Raw genomic sequence first — 19,046 nt, 5'->3', positions numbered from 1 at the left:
TGGTATTTTTATCGCGGTAAGTCATTCTGCGGTGCGAAAATGCATCGTAGGATATAGATGACACTGACACCGCTCACCAAGGCCACTGAAAAGAAGTACTTTTCAACATTTTAGTAGCAGTAAATTCCTAGTAAAGGACAAGAAGTGATGATTTCCGAGTGAGTTAAAAAGTAAGTATTGAAGGTAGAGTTTGCTCGAAAAACCGACAACTCTGAAATAGAAGTAGATGCAGTGTAAATAGTTAATCACTTGATTAAGTATAGCGCAAGCAGGCCAAACCTATACTTGAGTACTCCAAAATGTGCAAGTACTTCACCATCGACTCACTCCACGTAAACAGTGACTAGGTTTTAGAGTACTTTATCAGTTCTTGACAGTTTCAGTTTTAGACAAAATTTGGAATAAAAAACTAGCTCATTCACCCATTCGGAAATCTCTTCTTTAACCTGTACTTGGGTGTAGCAAGTAAATCTCATTTATTATTAATTCTACATGTACTTGTACACTTGACCATGTGTTATGACTTACATAATTACTTTTCGCTATGTTTGAAGTCTGTCAAATAGCAGTATATGTTACGGTGAGCTTCTATTCGTTCTGTTAGATCATCTTGACTAACGATATTCATTCGACGACCTCTTCAGTGATAGTCCTGGGACTCGGAACAGTGTTATACGACATCATAGCGATACGAAGTTCCAACAGTTTAAAATTATCTACCTTACGACACCAAATTTCGTTAGTTCATCTCCACCTTCAAATATCGTGTTATGCAAATATTGTGTATACGGGATAAATACATATATGGCTATGTTGTTGCAATCTTCAAAAAAGTACCTCCCTCAGTAAGCAATTTCTCGTAGGCTATGCATACAAATGAGGACAGTTACATCACGAGCGGTAACTTGTTGTATTATGTAGCTAGTAATTAGTGCAAGTAAGTCCGCAACTACTGTTCAAGGACCTTTCCTCGTTTTTACCAAGCATCCTCGTAAGGATAGACAGCCCCAATCAGCTAATGTAAGTGTGTACTGTGTATGTATGTATGAGGGGTCTTATGCCGCTTGACGAATGAAGTTGATCGTCTATTCTATTCCGAAATAATCAAGTTAGTGGTTTTTAACAGGACCTCACCTCGTAGAAACTTATAACTTCTCACGTTTACTCAAGTAAATCTAATTTGATAATCAAGTAGGCCTACTGAATCTTATTTTTCCAACGAGTTCAAATTTAGTTCTAACTTATGAGATCAAATATAATAACTTTTCATGTTGCAGTGTAATTTACAGCATGAGCCAAGTGATTTCATAATTAACACAAGCTAAATAAATGAATTACTAGAGTATTATAAGATATTCGTGTCATCCTCCTTCGTATATCATAAAAGAATACCTACTGCAGGTGATTTGTAATTATTTGCGCTGTGTTTGATTAACTCAATCATGTTGCAGTGTTTTTTAATAGCGAAACTCAGCATAATCCAAGTAATTTCATGATAAACACAAGCTAATTGAATGAATTAACATTAAAGTAGCTTGAGCTTACGTTTGTATCACCTTGACAAGTGGCATTATCAGACATGAAAATGGTATTATCACCTAATACCAGAAGTTAACACACGTCAATGTGGTTCGGAATTCACGAGAAATTGGTTACTAAGAGAAGTATATATTCTTGTATACACAATAGCGGAAAGAATCTTCAAAATGTAGTAAGCAGGCCGATGGGTATTCGTTGAGCTGTACAAGCATAAAAAACATGTGGAGTCCACGGGGGTCGGTGAAGGTCCAAAAGGGGTCCGCGAAGATTAAAAAAATGTTGACAACCACTGATGTAGCCTATAGTATTTTGTTATAGGGTAGAGTTTCTTTCTTTTTAGGCTAAAGTCTCACTATAAAAACGTGAACATAAAATTAGTTGCCGTCTCCAAACCCCGATATGAGTTGGTAAGTTGGTAAATTCAGTGTAACGCCCCGTTGTTGGTATGTAGTAGGTTCATGTGGGTGCCCATATTCTAATATATTCCGTTCTTATTTTATTGAAGTTTGTTTTTGGCATTAGGGTGGAATTTAAAACAGAATATATTGATACCCTATATTGATACATAAGAATTCGTGCTCCACACGAAAACTTGATAAGAAATCCCACGCTGTAATATAGTCTCGAATTGATATGAATATATTTGTGCACTGTAAAAAATCTGGTAGATTTACTGGGAAATCTCTGTAAATTTTACCACAAATTACCGGTCGCAGCCAATTACTGTGCGTAGCTTGTCATTTTACATTTTGATATGTAATATTACCTTAATATAGCTGTAAAGTAAGTTACCAGAATTTCTTCGCAAAATTACTGACAGTTACTCGTTACTGCAGTTTACCGGGCTATTGGCAAAATTGATTAGCTTCAAAATCGCTGCAGCCAATGTATACGTAGAACTGAATGTTACTGATATATCATTCTATAGAGGTGATTTGACCTGATTGAACCTCGTTTGCGAGACTGGGGTCTGTCATACCGAAATTGTTGGCCCTAATATCAATTTAAGCTTAGTAGGGTACAAGAAATAACTGACGATCGTAGCTAATGTGGTACACCGTAGCCATATGATATTATAAGGCAATGGCTGTACGGCCAGTCTCGCTGGTTACATTCGTTGTCACGGATAAGGCTGATAAGTTAGAAAATTAGTTCAGGATGTATAATATTGCTCGGGGAAACTAGAAATATCAGCACCGCATGCTCAGCTAACCATTTGTTAATGGCGGACAGGGCGACCTGTAATAGGTTACATTAGGTGACTGCTTTTTCTGAGATTCGTAGTAAACAACCAACGCACAACTGTGACATCACAAGCAGCGTCTGGTTAGGTAAGTACAGTAAGTAGTGAACAACACATGGAATATACATCAATTTATACGAAATTAGATGAAAAAAGGGACTATATGCAATGATAAATGTTTCTGTATGGAAAAAACGACCCAGATCAAACATTATAACGTGGCCAGTAAATATTATTGGTGTTATGTGTCAGCGGATGAATACCATTTATTTCGAAATCGTTCGAGTGTCGTCTGGCCAGTGGCCATTAGTGAGATTTGAGCAAAGGGTGGAGCGAAGCTTGTGCTTGAAGAAAGTGAACACGATCGTTGAAGATTCCTAGGAATGCTGAATGGCATGCGCATCTTAAAAGGTAATACAGCACTACATAGTATTTGTTACCGTGAATATCTGACTCTGCACACCAGCCCTCGATGACTTAGATTTCATGATTGATATATTTCATTCGCCGCATTCTCTGTTCTATTTTGGGATATTTGTCGACTTATATAGTGACCACATACTCCGCTGCGGAGGAGTTGAAACTGTTGGCTTGGTAATGTCATTTTCGGGCCATAGCATAGATATGTTTTCATCCACTGCTGGATTTGTTTGCCACACATGCCACCTTAATTTAGGAACCTTTTGCTTCAATACAGAGATAAAGTCATGAATCTCTGCTATGTCATGTGAAAGGCGGAGCCGTCATCACACAATGTGCCAGTACCGGTACTTCAAAACATGTTATATTTTTGTTAGCCTATTTGTCTTAGTCGTTATAATGTCATGTCCAGGTTAGGAACTTTGCTTTATATAGCTACTTACGCACGAATTCTTTTTAGTGGAACTGCAAGCTACTACTTACACAGAAGGAATGAGAACGAGAAAAAGAAACAATTGGAAGTTTGGCCGGTGGTGGAATTAATTCATGTTTTCTTGAGACCACTCGTGTTACTGCATGTCTCCCAAAGAAGAATTAGACCTCCAGCAGCAATACTTTTCCATCGATAACCACTTCATCGTGATATCATGAATGAATATACAGTTTATTCCAATGTCGTTTTGTGGATGTGAAGAAAATGTTGCGATATTTTTGCATCGGGTTGCTTTGCGATAGGTGTGGATGTACGTGAATTTACAAGCTGGTATGTAATCCTGATGTACAGGAACAGCATGTAGGTAGGTAGGCGGTAAAATGACAGTCTCGATCGCAAATGTACAGGAGAACATGTAGATTAGATATACCGGAGGTGACTGTAACATTACAGTCTGGCGTGTAAAGTGAGATTACCGGACGAGTGTAAGTTAAATTTACATTGACTAACGGTAATGTTAGATTACCACGAAATGTCTGGCTACCGTGCTTCCAAACATTTCGCGGTAAATCGAGGTTTTTATTTTTTACAGTGTGCGTGTTATGAAATACTAATTGCATTTAAATTCATGTCTGGTTGAATAAAGACTATATGCGTTGAAGCGGTAACAACGCATCCTCGTCGTGTCGTGATTAGAGGTCGACCGATATCGACTTTTGCAGGCCGATACCGATTATCGACACACTCACAACCGATATCATAGGCCGATATTAATATGGAAGGAGCAGAGAACCATTTCGCCAAAAATATTATATATTATGCAAGATGGCACTTGTGCATGCCACAGAAAGCTGAACAACAAACGAGAAAACTGAAATTAAAAAGAATGATTGCCTAATTGTGCACATTCATTGAAATTTGGGATAACCTAAAAAGCAAAATTTGATACAGAATTGCAGATCAGTCGAGTGGAGATAGATTGTAATGCAGGAAGCATAGTTTCTCTGCATGCTTACCCAGTTAAACTCCGTACAAGAGTAAATCTGTCACGTATCGCACTTTGTGTCGTCGATTTCTTGAGATTGAGAACAGGGAGCATTGAATTTCCAATATTTTTGAATTTTTTTATATATAAAATATCGGCCGCGATATTGGCCGCCATATCGGCCTTCATAGGCCGATATTGATAATCGTGAAAGTTCGAAATATCGGCCTCGATAATCTGCCAGCGCTACTAGTTTGAAATGTGTGACAGTGTTGGGATCAAGTCACTACCAAGTCACAAGTCATTTCGAGTCATTGCACATTTTGACTCGAGTCTAATCAAGTCAATCGGTTTTCAAAGGTGGCACGAGTCAAATCGGGACAAGTCAAGTCAAGTCACGAGTCAAGTCACGATTCAAGTCAAGTTGTCTTTTCGAATTATGAGACATGATTACGTCATTGTATTTGCTAGCTGTCTGAAATACAGATTGAGGTGTCATTGATTCTGAGCCGATGAACGAATATAGAGTTATATATACATTATACATGCAAGAAGGCGCTGTATCGCGGCATAGCCTCAGTTTATAGTTACCAGCCAAAATAGAGAATGGAGAATATAGAAACGAATTGAAAAGATGCAATACATTAACATTTCGAGCCTGCGCCAATGGTTGAGGAGTATATAAACTATTCGAACTCAATTTCAATGAAACAAGAGGTTTGATTAAGGCAAGAAGAGAGAACAGAAATATGAATTTTGTTATTAAATTACTTTACTAAAATTGCCCTATCGATATCAAATTTAAATAGTTTTTCAATCTATAATGCGGGAAATACGATATCCTCAAGTAATTTACGGGTCTACACCGGACACATCTCATACGTTGAGTTTCTATCTTTGCAAAAACAATATTGCTTTCATGCCGGAATAGGACGTTTGTATTTTTGTGCTTGATGGTTTTGCGGCATATACACTGACTCATCTAGCCTAGCAACGCATGATAAACTTATTCACAATCTGTGCATATGCATACCACGTGTGCATGATATGCGTATGTCACTGGACAAGGAAGGTACAGAAATAGCGCCGTAAAGGATTTCTAAGTCGTGCAACAACCCTCCGTGCTATCCCGGAAATGCTGAGCACCAACTGAGGAAGCCACGGAAACCAGTTTCATTGATCAGCTATTTCGTTTGGCCCGGGAATTGTACCCACGTCATTCGGATACAGAAGCTTCTCAACGATCTACAATTGTCGGGTTTGCTCTAAATTGCAAATGCTAAATGTGGCTCTCACGGTAATACAATTAATAATATATAGCTTGCAAAAGGTTTCCGACGCTGCAGATAAGCTAAATTGTCGCATGCTCGACTGTGGAGATCAGTGTCAGGCAAACGCCATTCATCGATTGGTTGGTGCGGGTGCTATACCATCCCAGCAAACACCCGATATCCAATAGACTTACGGGTACGTCCACAATTGTTCCCACTCGTCCCACGTCCCACGGTTAGTTACTGAGGACTTGCTCAGTAAGTCACATATTGGACTTATGCTCCTATGCCAGTCACCAATGACCATTCCAATGGATGTCATAATATGTAATGCCTGGATGCCACCTACACTGAAGTTGGTTTGGATGTCCCTACTGGGGAATCGTTTCGATGAATTCAACTCTGCATTATCGTGCAATCAATGCAAAATACGTTTTCTGAATGATACATGTGAAATCTGTTGAAGACAAAATCAAGTCAAAATATGTTTTATACAGATACCAGAATGCATGTGAAATCTTCCGTCATGAAAACTTGATAATCATAATGGTGCGAGCAGCCCACTCTCACACCTCAAATGCTATTGGAGTACTTCGTATCTATGGAGTAGGAAGTGTCGTTATGAAAATAACATGCAATAAGTGAGGTCGCGTCACGTCCGCAGTAGATGTTTCACTGTCCACCGGTATTGTGACGCAACCATGTCGTCTGAGCGTCACAATACCAAACTCTGTTACTATGCAACATTCGAGGCTGATTTTGGGGGGTTCCAAGACAACGAGCAGACTTAAATTTATAATTTCGCAATCAGTACCGCGGTAGCTGTCGATTGATACCCGTTTTATCAAATTTCGCGTTCGGCAAGCCGGTCAAAAATGGCCGTCAAATGGCCTTTAGCCAAATGAACAGTGTGACTTAGACCAATTTCACTGAGCCATGAGATTTGCTTGTGTCCACACCGTATAGGACACTATGGTGATATCACTCGGAGATATTGCGCAACTCTTGAAACAGAAGCCACAGCGGCGGACGATGAAATGATAAGGCGAAGTGAATTACTTAAACAATTAATTCATCATACGTATCGGGTGATAAGTACTTTTTATCTGGTCGGATTCTCGGGTAAATGGAATCAAATGGTAAATTATAAACATGTACCGTATAGTGTGAATTTGAGAGGGCGTCACTTTTTTATAAGGGCTGCATGTTGGCAGTTTTGTTTCAATCAAACGCGGAACCAGGAAATGAAACGGGCTATACGGGTGCCTGGTTCAACAATGCGGAAAACTTGGTTATCCGAAACTGCACAACAAAACACTATCACGTTAAACCAGTGATTCTCAACCTTTTTGGCCCGCGGACTATTCTCAAGCTCGCCTATATATCCGCGGACTCAAGCTATATATTAACGAAAATTAGGTTTTTTGATTTCTATCCAAGAGAGTTTAATACGGTATCAACGAAAAAATCAAGCACTGTTTTGCACTCAACACACACTCAATTAGAGCCTTGTCCTTGAACTTGCTTGACAAGTTTATCGAATTCCGGAATTATGGTTGTTAATGTAGGCCTACATCTGATGTCATCTACCGGTTGAAGTCTATTGCGATACTTCTTTTGATCATCGTCAGGGTTGAAAAGTCAGATTTACTCAGGTATGTGGTTGGAAATGGCAAAAGAGCTGTTGCAGCTTGCTAGCAAAGATCTGAAAGACTATGCTCCATCGACTGCCCAGTGCACATTTGTCCAAAATTGAGTCAAAGAAGCCTTTTTAAAGGTGTCTTTCCATATCTGTCGGCTTTGCAATGCAAACAACTGTTCATGTTCAGTAATGTAGTCCATATTTCGAGTTCTACTAATAAATAGACAACTATAGATTGTTTCTGTAATGAGCACATGTCCCTACGATTTATCAATATCCAAATAACGTCTACAAGTGGACCATAAGTCGCAATAAATACAATAACACTCAGCGTATATCGCGCCGAAAACGCGTGCAAGCGGTGCATACGTGTGTATGAAGAGCTGTCATGGGAGTTTATACCTGGCATTTTCGGTATGTGAGTACTCATCGTCAAATTCCGCATCCAAGCGTACCAAATTCAAGTCAATCCGACGAAAATTGTACATTTATAACCAGGATAGAATTGGTTATGACAATTTTACCAATGGGCTACCTCGGCCATAAATCTAGGGCATTTTGAAAAATTCTAGTTGCCGATAATAAGGGTTTATAGGCATCCCTGACATATTTGGTATCAAGCCAGGAAGATGCTACAGATGTCCAAAGCATACCCGTCTTGCCTGTGACACTTGCAACCAACTGGTTGCCCAAGACACAGAACATTTCAGGAGAACGAATATTGCTTGGAATGCTGAACAATTTGTTGTAGAGCTTTATGTTTCGTTGTTCTTGCGTTTGAAATATACGTGGCGAAACATCGCTTATTGAGGTATCTCTGATATTGCATTCCAAACTACATTCATTGTAGTATAATTTATTAACTTGAAGGCATTTCGTATGACCCTCATCAAGAGTTAACGGCACAATAAGAAGCATACAGAAATAGGTTCTAACTATAGAATGTAAACATTCTATATTCTAACGATAACCAAATTGGCAAAATATGACGTAACAATATAATAATAAAAACGAGCGCAAGCTGGCCAAAGTCAGCTGTACCGGTAGTCTAATAAAGGGACAAGAGAAAATAAAATTATACAATACACGGAAGACGTTACAGAGACAATTAGCGGTATATATTTATGGCATACTTAACGATTGTAGACAAAATCTTTCTCCTTCTTATTGTATATCTCTTGATAAGGGGTACGCGAAAAGTCTTCGAGGTAATAAATTCTACTACTATGAATATAGTTCTGAAAGCACTATTCAAGCTCAGTGCCGCTAGTCACATATTTGGGTATATTTGCATTTTATATGACAGCTAGGTGACTAACAGTTCAAGAGTTGTATTTTGCGAATCACCCATCAAGGTTGAAGCCCAAGTCTCAAATCGGAATTTGACGAACCCGGACCAGTACGGGGCTCATGCACTTTCGGACCAAAAAGCTATTTTCTCCGTAAGGCTGTGATGACTTTGGTCCGAAAGTGAACGAGCCCCGTAGGTCCGTCAATTACATGTTCCGATATCATATCGGAAATTGAAGAAAAAACTGTAAATTTCGATATTTTTTGGTGGATATTCGACATTCTCAAGCTAAAACTATGTCCGTGGACCTCCAAATTAGGATATATGATCGTTTGGTAATGTTTTATCAATATAAAATCATCTAATATAACACATTCAAAATGAGACTTCCGCTTTTCCATTGAAACACATGAGGAAATACCAGGTTGACAATTTGTCAACGTGTGTGTCGATTAATTTACCGAAAATCCCTGTGCTCGCGGACTCATCCATGTCCTTTCACGGACTCATTTGAGTCCGCGGACTCGGGGTTGAGAAACACTGCGTTAAACAGTGACATGTCGTGAGGATATTCCTCTATTTTAATGTTCGTAAATACTGCTACGCGGTTAGTTAATATGTATACGATGATTGTTGGCTAAGAAGAATACAATGCTCATTCCTTATGTTTTATGGCGATTACTGGTATCCATCTACTTGATAAAGATGTCGCCCTCTGTTAAAGGTGAGAATGTTATATTATATTGTCATATAAATAAATGTACCCTTTTAATTGCAATTAGTCATGTGATATTTAACGAATATATGAATCATTGAAACCTATCCCTAACAGAAGCTAACCTTTGCCGTAACTAAACCCAATGTTAAACCTAACCCAACCCCGAACCCGTATTACTGACGGTAAATCAAGCTAACCTGACGCTAACGCTAGCCCGATATAACCTGACCTTGCACCGATCAGAATATGTATCTAAAGCAGTGGTTCTCAACCGGGGTTCCGCGTAGCGTTTTCAGGGGTCCGCGAAACCTCTGCATTTGTAAAGTGGTTGATGAGCTTATTCGTAATTATTAATTAGAGAAATCGTGATGACATTCATAACTGCTAACACTTCGTAATTCGCATAAACAGAATGACCGTTTGAGATGAAATATTCTACTGCGCAAAGTCCTTTTAAATGCCAAATTGTCGACAGCCCACTGATACAAAGATACTGCTGTTTAGAGATGTTTTGTTGGGGTTTTGGAAAATAATTGCCTGGAAAAAATTCATTTTCTCCTGTGATTTCCATCACCACTATTCCAGAATAACTTCAAGATGATCTTCTAGATAGAAATGACTATGCTGGACGTTATATGTTTAATAATAATCTGTTTGTCAATTTTGGTGTCATATATGTTGCGATCATGCCCAAAGGTGGCGTCGAAAGCGTCGCGCGTTATTATTACATTATACGCCGCTTATCGTCGTGGAAATGGATTTTCGGCACTTGTTCATATCGCATAAACGACGCGGATTTTCAAGACACGACTGCTTATTAGGGATGCTGCGAACATGAGGTTCAGGTTCACGTTCTGTGTGTGAACCTTCGAAATGTAGAGGTTCACGTTCACAAGCGAACCTTGGTAGGTTCTGCAATGTGAACCTCTTTCATAGATTACCATTTCTCGCGTCATTTTAACATCTTTGATTGGAATCCTTTGCATTTGAACTTCGCACCACTCTATGCATGGCGCTGGCACAATAAAAAAATCAACAGCAAACGGGCATGTACCTTGCCAATCTCAAAATTTTACTTGCTTTGTTACAAAAGTTTGCTCAAAATATTCAGAATATTTAGTGAACCTCTGCATTGAGCTTGACCCGCAATCACACAACATCAAGAGCGAAATACACTACATGTAGGCAGCAGAGATGGCCACAGTCCGGTTCAGGAGCCGGAGCCGGAGCAGGATTTCATTGAATTTTTACCTGACCGGACTGGATCCGGATTTTGAATTTGCGGTGATGGTCGGATTTTAGCCGGATTTTTTGCTGCAATATGATTAATTAGCATTGTTGTGGCAGGATTTTTTCGGATTCCAAGCTGGACCTTCAACAGCCGGACTCCGAATCTCACATTGCCAGCCGGATCCGGATAGATTCGGATCCCGAAATTTGGGAATCCGCCCATCTCTGGTAGGCAGTCAGCGAATGATGCTTATTCAACCAATCAATGAAATTGATATCTTTGTCTTATGTAAAAAGTCTAGCAGGCGTACGGGGCAATCTTGATTTCATATGTTTATTGGACGTTGTATCATAAAAACCAATTCCGTGCGATTGGGATCTTCGCTACTGCTGTATTACTTGTTAATGGGGTAATACCGGTAGCAAGTATAGAAACCTATTTTACACTCTGCTCAATATCGGCGTAGCAATCCCCCGGCCGCCGAATACATTGTCCGGTCTGGCCTAGACCGTTAAGACGTAAGCTTATATTACCTTGCAAGTCCTCGTCGAAATTGTTGGCAAAGCGACGGAAGATATTGATTTTTTCGGATTATTACGGCATTTGATTGCCCCAGCTGGTACATTTGGCGACGTTTACAGCGTCAATATGAACTTCAGCATCAGGGCATTATGTGGCCCGAGTCATCGCTACATATCGTGTACATTGTTATGGGCTATCACTTCACTGAAATGTAGAGTTGGGATTAGCAATATGACGTCACGTGACGTCATGAGGTTCACGTTCGCGTTCACACAGAACGTTTCAAAAGGGTTCGCGTTAACGCGAACCTGAACCTTTCAGAGGTTCACACCATCCCTACTGCTTATTTCAAGAAATTTAGCTACAGAATTCGCTTTGAAAAAAGTCTTCCCAATTTCTACATAGATAGTAGACTATAATTTTATTTTCAAGAATGGTCATTTTGTTGTTGTTTAATACTAGCCTATAGCTGATATTTTCACTGGACAGATGACGGTTGCACGATGATAGAGCTAAATTTGAAATAAAACATTGGGGGTCCGCGGTGGTCCGTGACGGTCCAAAAGGGCTCCGTGAAGACAAAAAGATTGAGAACCACTGATCTAAAGAAGTGGTAACTGATTCTGAATGTGCATATAGATGTTAGCAAATGCTTCTAAGGGGTCTTTCTGTCAAGCACCCGTGAATAATCCGTAGAAAGTCGCAAAGTTGCGGAGAAAAAAAGATATTTCCTTATAGGGCCATGTCATATACAACGTATATGTGTTTTAGAATTAACTTACGGTCACGTACCTTTGAGATGATCTCCAAGTGAGATAAAAGATGGGAGTGGACACCAAATCTGCTAAACTGTATTGTAGCCTATAATATTATTCGTGACAAAATATTTAATTTATGAATTTGTTTGCGATTTCTGAATTCATTAAACGTAATGCGCATCAATTCACGTATGGCAGTGTTGGGATCAAGTCACAACCTTCGAGTCACGAGTCATCTTGAGTCATTGCACATTTTGACACGAGTCAAGTCAAGTCAAGTCGAGTAACGAGTCAAGTCGCAATTCGAGTCAATCTGAATTTTCGAAGTATGAGTGATGATTCAAAGTCATTACATTTGGCTAGCTGTCAGAAAGACAGATTGATTGATTGGTCATTTCTTTAATCAAATAACGAATATAAAGTTAAATATACATGCGCAAAGGCGTTGTGTCGCTCACGCACACGTAGAACTCGGGGATATCACTGGTAGAACGGCTAATAAAATACGTGAGTAAAAATAGAAGGTCGAATAGGAAGCATGGGAAAGTATGAAAGAAATTGATATGGTACAGTACACTACCGCGAGAATATAAACGCGTAAACTATATTCGTTCTATTTAAATCATACAAAAGAGTTGGTTAAAGTGAGCACTGTGCAATGTAAGCACTGAGCCGTCTAAGCAACAGAGATACGTTGCTATTCGATTAATCTACTGCTAGTACATCAACGTAAGCTGTGATCATTTCGTTTGCGGTCAGTTTATTGGTGATGTGATAATGGAGGATCAGTGAAACGTACAATCAGTGAATGACTGGTTGCTCTCACAAATCACACCGGAACATCGAGAACAATCCGAACTTAAACAAGATACATTGATTTATTCGACACCGTTTACACGATGACTTGAAATTGACTCGTAAATTTTGCTCCGAGTCACGAGTCAATCCACATTTGTGAAGCACCGAGTCAAGTCAAGCCAAGTCATTTTTTGCAAAGTGACTCCAGTCAAGTCAATTTATACGTAAAAGTTATCTCGATTCAAGTCATAAATCGAGGCAACCCAAAACTGACGTGCACGTGTACCGCGGCAGCAATGATATTATTTTATTATTACTGAGCATTAGATATGAAATGAATTTTGTGCGCATGGCTTCCAGTTACCGTTATAAAGTTAAGGTAAAATTCAATGTAAGGATACTCCTGTGTTGACTGGTAGCCAGCGCTACCTGACAAGCCCGTCATACGTACCATCAACACTCGTTATAAGATACAATCATCTACTAAACGATTTTGTAGTTGTAGATCAATGAAAAGAGACTAAAAAGAATAGACTTTCCATTGCGTTAAGCAAATGAGCATTATCGATGACGTCGTGTATCATTATACAATTGATATGATTATCTTACCGATCGATCTGATTGAAACCTAAAATATTTTTCAAATTTCAGCTCAAACGTACTTCCGCCCGGCCCGAGCCCGACGTAAACACCAAACGTGCATGGCCCGACTTCCATATCTGTGGTTAATTGTAGAAAGATCTATAATGTTCTTAATACTTTTCTCGACAAAACCGTGCTTTGCTATGGTGATCAATGCATTCACTATGATCTCAGTAATGAAAGAAATCATTGCAGGGCAGCGATGTGGCTCGAGCTTGACTGGCGGACGATGGACATCGTACGGAAATTGTGACGTTAGTAATTTATCTATACATCAAATGTGTTGTGTTGGGAAATGTGAAAATCATCAAGTATTCGAGAGTGAAAATCATTCAGCGGTGCTGTGAGGTCCTGTCGAGTTATTGAAACCCAGAATTAGTGAGCGTCATTATCGAATGAGACTGCACTAGGTGGTATAGGCATAAGCAAATCTCAAAGGCAGCAATATTTCGATAACGCAAGTGCGCATGTTGACCATGCTGGAATTTTTGTCCTCTGACTGCTGTCGATTCTATAGGAAATCGCGCTGGAAGAGCTAATGAAGAATTTGAAAGCACTGGCTAAAGAAGAAGAACTAAGGAGACTACGCGTGGCAGGTCAAGTATTTCTGATACATCCAAGTGATTGATTTTACGCGCACTCGCGCAGTAGGATCATACCCAGGCCGTGTTATTTTTAGCATTTCTGGAGTCAAATGCCAAAACTGCCAAAAATAAAATTTTGAAAATGCCAAAAATAAGGCTTTTTGAAAATTTAGGTTTTTATGAAAGTTTTTGGTAAAAATGTCCAACAAGAATTGACAGCAGTTTGTATGAAGTGTGTGTATCAAAATTCTTAAATTAGGGTCCGTAATCCTTCGGGGGTCCATGAAAGGTAAATGAAAAGGCAAAAAAAAGTTCAGTGATTTATCTGGATTTACGGTCAATCTGTGGATTGGTGAATCCAGCGATTAGGAAGTAGATGATCTCTGCACGTGAAAGTAATAATCAGCATATTTCGTGATCTGTGATAGAGGACCTTAATTTTTAAATTTAACGCAATTACTAGGCATTTTCCTGTTGCCAATGCTCATGAATTTTGTTACACATGTAGCCGCCACGCGCGACCACGCTGTATTTAGCTCAATGTGCATATATCTGATTCCATTCTCCTTTAACTTGCAATTGAAAACTGCCGTCTGCAAGCATGTTCTTTGTTCAATGCCTGATAGATTGTGTCACGTTTTCTAATAGGAACATACTTACATCAATTAACTGAACACTTGAAAACATTCAGCCCTTGCCTAGTTTTTCATTGCCGTGTGGATAACTTTCATATCATTTTGATTATTCAAGTCACTCATGATTTTCACCATTGGTTGGGTAGTCAAGGCTGCAATCCAAGCGTGTCAGAAACCCTTTTGAATTGTTGTCAGAAGCATTGTGAGCGGTATGATACCGCTATTTATGAGCACATAGTAAAGCGACTATTGAGAACAGATATAGCAGAAGCACTCGGTTTTGTATCGGGTAAATTTGGTCTCCATATATTTCGTTTTCAATTCGGATTTAAATATAACTGTTCGATGGCACAGTGTGGATATTGCATGTTTTGTGACTTCCGTTTCATAAGAAACACCAAACTGAAGCGCTTTAAATGGTTAATTCGAGTCTATAAATATGAAATCATGGCGATGCCAAAATTGCCAAGACTAAAATCGGAAAAATGCCAAAAATAAGCTATTTTTGCCAAAAATATCACGGAGTGGGACCCAAGTTGCGTGAACCAGTTGTTGCCATAAACCACTTACTTGTGGGATTTTCGATAATGCCAGGTAATTTTTGGTATAAAATGGAGTTTGTGTAGATTCTTACCTCTCCTATGAGTGAAATTGCCATGCCTGGTATTTCCTGACAGCGATGTAAACCCTGTATGTAAGTAAAATATTATATTTTTGGTAATGTAAACTTTTTGGTTGGTATTATGCTCGCTCTACCTTGAATACGAACATACCACAGCAATCCAAACCATCTGAGATACTGTCACCGGCCCATGAAGACATAAATCTGCGATTCCTCGTCGCGATCTACTCTTTCAAATTATCCAATGGAATACTCTTAAGATAGTTTTTTACTTCTACATGAAATATGTTGGCATGTTTTGAAAATCGCGCCGCTTCCCGGTACACCAAGGACAAGTCCTTGTTGGCTGCATGGGCTATAACGGCAAGGACCAAGTTTAAGTCTTTAATTAGAATAACTTACCTTAATGTCGACGAAGAAAGATAACATGAACTATCGCAATTTTCAGGTTTTTTGCGGTGTCACGTATCACGAATATTGTTTCTTCGGTGAAGGTACAAGATATGGGGCGATAAATCAGACTGATGCGAAGAAGTATTGCGAGAACAACGGCGCTTCCCTTGCCAATATTTATTCGTCGGAACATTTCGAAGCTCTAGCAGACTATGCTCGAAAGTTAGTTAAGTCCAGTCATCTCAACAAACAAAAAATGGCCGGATTTAAGACAGGGATGACTTACAAGTCGCAGGTAACAGCATAGAGAAATATATTGATAAAATTGAGGGTAAATAAGGTCTTCAGGTTCGTACTAATGAAACTGTTTGGTAGTTCAAATGGTATGTATTCGTTCATTTCGTTGATTGGTATTTGGAAGTCATTTGCGAAGAAAAGTATAATCGTTTTCTATTCGTGATCTTATTCATCAAAAAAAGCGATGCTGTTGAAGATTAAATATTTTTGTCTATCATCGAGCTAGTGTTGTCACTTGTCACTGAGTTACAATAGGTCTCCTGTATCCAATAATCGAATCGTCGGTCATAAACACAGTTTTTATCCATGCACAGTACACAATGGCTGTATGCTGTGGGCATAGACTGACATTTGAAGAATAACAAGTTCATGGTTTATATTGCATAATTATTAAAGTTATCAAAATACTTTATTTCACCAATGAGAGAGAGGGTGTGTGTGTGTGTGTGTTTCGTGACTTGACGAATGACTTCACTCGCGTATGATATTGCCCTAACGGACCAGATACCCTCGATTCGCCGCATGTTGCGGCTGCACTCTAGCACCGAAGGACTCACTGGCGTAGCCAGGAGGGCCGACAGAGGCCCTGCCACCCCTCCCCATGTTTCGAAATATTACGTAAATTAATATTAGGGTTAGGGCTTTTGATCCTATGTATACTACTTGAAATTTTTCGTCGCGCTTGAGTGCCTGCCTCTTGATAAATCAAAATCAATAAATAAGCCTAAATGAAAATATGCATGATGTACAGAATTGAATCTAACTGTATTCGTATATGGTGCTAGTGGTTGCGGGACAATTAGGCATCAGCTTTTCCGCGCCATAAAGACGAACCAAGGCATATTTGTGTTAGGCAACACTAAATCCCATCCCAGAAAGAGCGCCAGCGTTAGAACCTTGTACCGGAGATCGCCCGGGATGGCCCTGTCCTTGCATCCTGCGATACAAATGCAGCGAGCAGGGGCAATAAATATTGCGCCCCATGAATGAATACAAATTTGGAATCGTGAGCATCTCACCAAAGACCAAATTTCCCTTTTAATTAATTGTTGAAGGTGTGAGCGATCTTTGGAGTGACTTTCTCTGGAGGTCTCGAAAAAACAGCATGCTTCAACCAAGTAAGTGATTACAAGTGGCCTGCCCTACGCTCACACTCCTGAAACTCAAGAATAGTCTTGCCGTGTGGTATGAACATAATAGCTCAAGATGATTAATCGCGTACCTTCTCCGTCTTTTAATTCCTCCCAGCAGCACCCCCTATTGAAAGTGAGTTCGAATGGGAGCCCAACATTATTTTGTAAATAAACATGAATTGAGGGAGTATTTTTTGTTAGAATCATTAAATTTGAAATGTCGCGCTACGCACATGATTTGATTTAATATGATTACCCCATCTCCCAGAAAAAAATTGATTTAGTCTAATATATAGAAATAGGAATTTCTGCGCCGTTGATGTATATATGCCCAATTGTGAGTTGATGTTCATATACGAGCTTGAATGGTCGACACCGAATAGTCTTGTCTTGGCAGCCTGACAAAATACCACACCCGCGATGAAATGTAAACTTGAAATCGTGTGTGTCTCACGAAAGAGGTTCTTCTTTTTGTTCAGTCTGGTACATTTGTGCGATTCCAATATCTTTTAACCATATAGCAGCTGGGCGGTCTCAAAATAGCAAGATTAATTAATAACAATGACCCCCCTGTAATATTTGTGACGCGACCCCTCGTTCCAAGTGATACCACAATTAGGGATATATAGAACAATAGACATTCCCCGACACTTTCGTCAAGAATTTATTTTATTCCAAAATAAAAGAAAATCGCTTGTAACTTTTCAATCAAATCATCCATCCATCCACGATGATTTTGTGACGTTATATACTGTCGAAAATCCTTTTCCCTACGCTTCGGATAACCAAACTCTTTATTTATTATTACTACGAGGAAGAAGTTGCCGACCCATGGCAGTTAAAAAGTGACAACAGGAAGGGCTACGGTCTCGTTTCGCGCAATGCACAATATGCATTCACCTATAATCCAAAGGGGTTTGCATGTATAGGTGACTAGAGTCACGTTACTTTCTTAAAGTACAAGAATTGGGTCATTTTGAATCCCCGTGGATTACAGCGCTGAATATACAGTATCATCGTATATATCCTACCACCGATTCAATGATTGCGGTGTAGCCTACAATATAGTTACATACGGTGATTTAAGATATTAAATTCCCCAATTTACCTACCCGAGTTTGCAGTGGTGGCGATTATCGCCCAATTCTTTTTACATAACTAAACCCTGTCCTTTTAATTCACAGGAGAGAAAAACGTACTTGTCAAATGTAACGCAAGCCAACATTACCAGGCTGTGCTATTCCTGTCGCAAATCAGTACGTCAAATTGTACTTCGTGTGTTCGAGGCTTCGCAGCGAGAAAAAGATGGTTTCGTAACGCAAACCAAATCAGAACGCAACTATGGAGCTCTTTGTCAGTTACAAGCGTACGGCCCTCTAGAGTAACCTAGTCAGCAAGGCAGAACAGATACGAACTCCACCTCTATTCCGAAATAGACATATGACTGATATCAGTGGTTGCTTTCAAAGGTATGACGTATTATTCACAAAATGGGCATTTCTATGCACAACACACCTGCAAATAGCGACAAGATACCACAGGTAGAGTAGTTATGGCATACCGTCTCTCTGTACGTAGGCGTGCTTCTGTAATTTTGCTTGATTTGCCTATGGTGGCATTAGTCCTACCTCTATAAATTTTGTAATCGAATTGAAAAAGGTCCAGCCAAAGACGGTATTTAATAAAAAAATATGTGCCATCATATAGCATGACACAATCCCTACACTTCACATTAAAAATGCTTGCTGGTTTGTTCATGTTTACGTCGATCGGAAGTGATTTACACCCCCAAAAAGAGACAATATCTGTCACAGACCTCAAAACCCGCGCAAGTTGGAGTTAATTGAATGTGAGAAAAGATTCTGCGATCTTGCAATTATCAACAAATA

At 39.4% G+C, this 19,046-nt stretch overlaps 2 long non-coding RNA genes across 2 annotated transcripts; both read left to right on the top strand.

Annotated features, from left to right (window-relative positions):
• Nucleotides 1–2,184: 2,184 nt before the first annotated feature.
• Nucleotides 2,185–3,910, top strand: LOC145457869 (uncharacterized). Its single transcript, XR_013920993.1, has 2 exons — nucleotides 2,185–3,193; nucleotides 3,663–3,910. It is a non-coding gene; the product is annotated as an uncharacterized LOC145457869 (long non-coding RNA).
• A 5,528-nt stretch (nucleotides 3,911–9,438) lies between these two features.
• Nucleotides 9,439–14,121, top strand: LOC145457813 (uncharacterized). The gene is made up of 3 exons (XR_013920976.1): nucleotides 9,439–9,548; nucleotides 13,689–13,747; nucleotides 14,011–14,121. It is a non-coding gene; the product is annotated as an uncharacterized LOC145457813 (long non-coding RNA).
• The last annotated feature ends 4,925 nt before the right edge of the window (nucleotides 14,122–19,046 follow it).

The sequence above is a fragment of the Botryllus schlosseri genome, chromosome 2 (assembly GCF_051294905.1).
Source record: "Botryllus schlosseri isolate E-star chromosome 2, Bs_hap1, whole genome shotgun sequence".
NCBI lineage: Eukaryota > Metazoa > Chordata > Ascidiacea > Stolidobranchia > Styelidae > Botryllus > Botryllus schlosseri.
This window is presented reverse-complemented; position numbering and strand designations above follow the sequence as displayed.